General features: G+C 54.2%; 1 protein-coding gene across 1 annotated transcript in view; it reads right to left on the bottom strand.

Annotated features, from left to right (window-relative positions):
* The window catches only part of NXPH1 (neurexophilin 1), a 218,117-nt gene extending 216,613 nt beyond the window's left edge, over positions 1-1,504 (bottom strand). Inside the window, exon 1 of the mRNA XM_074266911.1 lies at positions 1,191-1,504. The gene's annotated coding sequence lies outside the window, so the exon portion shown is untranslated. The remainder of the gene's footprint in view (positions 1-1,190) is intronic.
* Positions 1,505-3,362: the final 1,858 nt, after the last annotated feature.

Below are 3,362 nucleotides of genomic sequence, written 5' to 3'. Positions count from 1 at the left end.
AGCCGAGGCTCCCTTGCTCCTAGCGGGCGGCCGGGTGGCCCGCCACCTCGGCTGCATAGACGGGGCGAACTTTGGGCTCCCAAGCCCATCTCTCCTCCGCCTCGGGGCTTGGGGGAAGCGAGGGGGGCTGGATAGCACGCTCGGGGGTGGGGAGAGCGCCTGCAGGCCCCACGGGGGCCCTGGAACTCGCAGGCCGAGACCCGGCCGGGGGCAGGATCGGCTCCGAGAGCTGGCCGATCCTGAATGCAGAAAGGTGGGGGACTTGGAAAACTGATGCTCCCGTCCCCCCTCCCCAGCTTTCTCTCTGTGTCTGTGTCTCTGTGTCTCTCTGTGTCTCTCTGTGTCTCTGTGTCTGTCTGTCTCTGCGTGTGTCTCTAGGTCTTTCTCTCCTTTTTGCCCTTTTGCTTCTCTGAATTCCTTCCTTCTTTCCCTTCCTTATTCTCATCTCTCTAGGCCGCGAAACCGAAGTAACCCCGGCTCTCCTCGCAGGGAGAGAGGGGGTCAGCTCACGTGGTCACGCCCTCCTGCCCTCCCGCTCCCCTCGCTCTGACACTGGAGGACCGCAACCCGCCCGAGCTGAGGCTTGACTGCTTGGTTCCAAGGGGAGCGCCCCCTCCCCCTCCTCCCCTCCCCAAATCTCCCTCCCCGTCCAGCGCAGCCCGCACGTCAAGCCCGTTTTGAGCCTCGTCTTTCGTGGAGGCCGTGAGGGCCAGGTGAGCCCACGCTCCCGCACCTGCCCGGAACCGTCCGAGGGCTCAGTCGCCCACGGACAGCCACCTCCGGGCGCCGCGGGCCCTCCCGGAGCGAGATCCGGTCTCCTCCCTCCGGCCGGCCGGGCGGAGCTGCTCTGGGGGTGTCGGGGAGCCAGCGCCCGCTCCCCAAACAGCCTCGCTCGTTTCGGCTCCGGGAGACCCTGGCAAAGCCCTCGGCCAAAGCGAAGGGGCAACGCCTCCTCCCAGAGACGCCGGAGTGCTCGCCGGCCTCCCACGCTCCCCTTCGGGCTTGACGGGTCCGTGACTCCGGAAAAGCCGCCGCCGCCGCCGCCGTTCGCTTTCCGCCTCTCGGGATCTTCGTGGACAAAGGGAAACCCAGACCGAGAAACATCTGCCTCCCCCCTGCCGGCTTTGGGGTGGGGGAGGCGCCAGTGGAGAGACGGAGGGGGTAACACATATATACCCTCCGGTACTTACCAAAATTTCCATACTCCAGGAGGAAAAGAAAGTAGCGTCGGATTTTTGTTCCTTCTCTCCCCTGCGGACGAGGACTGCTGGATTTTCTAAAAATCTGGCGGAGGGTCCTTCGCAAATAGAGCTCAGTGTCCTCTTTTGGCAGGCGAGGAAACTGAGGACTCGACCAGGAGAAATGGGCTGTGTAAGTTCACCCGGGAGTAAATAAACCAGTCCCACTTGCTTTTCGCATTTCAAATCCAGCTCTCTCTGCTGCCTGTCTGACTTGAAATGAAGAGCAGCAGTTTTGTAGTCAGACGGCTCCTGAGGGAGCTGCTGAGCTCCTACTCCCCTCCCAGAGCGCTCTAGGACCCCGGGTAAAGTCACAGCGCCTGGGCCTGGCATTCGGTACCCTCACATGCAGGGAGACAGAGCCTGCCTCGCTCCGCTCAACATATTCAATCAGACCTCCAAACTCTCTCCCCTTAACTTGCCTATTTTTGTTGTCGAGCCGTCCCAGTTTCGATCATTTCCAACTCTCCCAGACCCAATTTGGAGCTTTCTTGGCAAAGATCCTGGAGTGGCTTGAAATTTCCATCTCCATCTCATTTTACAGATGATGAATTAAAGCAAATAGAGGGAAATGACCTGTCCAAGGTCACACAGCTAATGTTTGAGGCCAGCTTTGGACTCCACGGGAGTCTTGCTGATTTCCAATTCAGTGCTCTAGCCACTGCACCACCCAGCAACTTTCCTGAGCTTATTTATTACCATCACCATTACTGACAAGAACCCCCCCCATCCTTTGTCACAGAAGCTTTGATCTCCTCAGTCCTCCTCAACCTGTGTGCAAAGTGTTAGTGACTCTGTTTCTCTCTACCTGACATCTTCCTCATCCGTGTGCACGTATACCCTTCTCTTCACTTCCACAGTCAGTACCACTAGAACGTGCCCTCCTCCCCATTCACCCCAACCATGGCAATAGTTCCCCTCAGTCTCGGCCTTCCCCAAATCCACCGTTCTTTCCACCACGTCCTTCCCCAAATCCACCACTAGACATTCACTAGTTGTTTAACCCTGGGCTTTTCCCAAAGGATTCCAGACTCTGGCTGCCAAAGGGACTTTTGTCTCAAAAGGAGGCTTGATCTTGTTACACGTACATTCAATAAATTTCATGGCTCGCTCTGACTTCCAGAAGCAACCGAGAAACATTTAGCATTGATGGCTTGTACAACTGCCCCCTTCCTACCTTTCAAGTCTTCTTCAACTTGACTCCCTTTCCTACGCTGTACATTCCAACTACGGAGGTTTAGCCGCTGTTCCTCACTCAACCCTCGGCCCCGGGTCTTCTCCGTGGCCGAAATGCTCACCCACCTCATCCCTGCCTCTTGACTTCTTTGAGATTCAGCTCAAACCTTCCTTTCCAAGAAAAGTCTTTTCCAGGCTACATCTCCACCCCTCCCCTAACCTTCCCTCTGAGGTTACTTTCCTTTGGTGTTCTTAGATAATTGCACATTTTCTCCTTGAATGAGCTGTTGTTCTGTCCAATTTGACTCCCCATTTGGAGTTGTCTTGGCAAGGACGTGGAGCAGTTTGCCATTTCCTTTTCTAGTTTACTTCATAGATGAGGAAATGGAAGCCAATAATGTTAAGTTGTCCAAGGTCATACACTAGTAAATCTCCAAGGGCAGATTTGAACTCGTTTCCCTGACTCCAGGACCTGGATTTCACCCACTATGATACCACCTGCTGGCCTTGATATTCTCTTGGTATTCCCCCCTGAACATATGACTTGGCTCCTAAGTGTTTCATAAACATCTCTGAGGAGACTGAGTGACTGATTGACTCAGGCTTCAACAGATCTGGGCTCAGATTCCAGCTCTTCCCTTTACTAGAGTTCCAAACATGATCCTTCACCATGCTGGACTCAGTTTCCTCATCTATCAAGTGAGAAGGTTGGTCTGAATTCTCTGAGGTTTGCTCCAGCTCTTAAGTCAATAAAAGATACCCACAGCTTTATAAATGTTTGTGGAATTTAACTGAGTTTACTCCCTAAAATTCAAAAGGAAGGCTCACTCCAAACCTTGTCATTCACTCCCAGTTTGGAAGTCCCTAAAAACTGTGAGCTCCAAAGCTTCTGTCTCTGTCTGTCTTTCTTTATCTCTGTGTATCTTCTCTATGTCTGTCTGTCTCTGT

This window comes from Sminthopsis crassicaudata, chromosome 5, assembly GCF_048593235.1.
Source record: "Sminthopsis crassicaudata isolate SCR6 chromosome 5, ASM4859323v1, whole genome shotgun sequence".
Lineage (NCBI taxonomy): Eukaryota > Metazoa > Chordata > Mammalia > Dasyuromorphia > Dasyuridae > Sminthopsis > Sminthopsis crassicaudata.
Note: the sequence above shows the minus strand (reverse complement) of the source record. Positions and strands in the feature narration are given on the sequence as shown.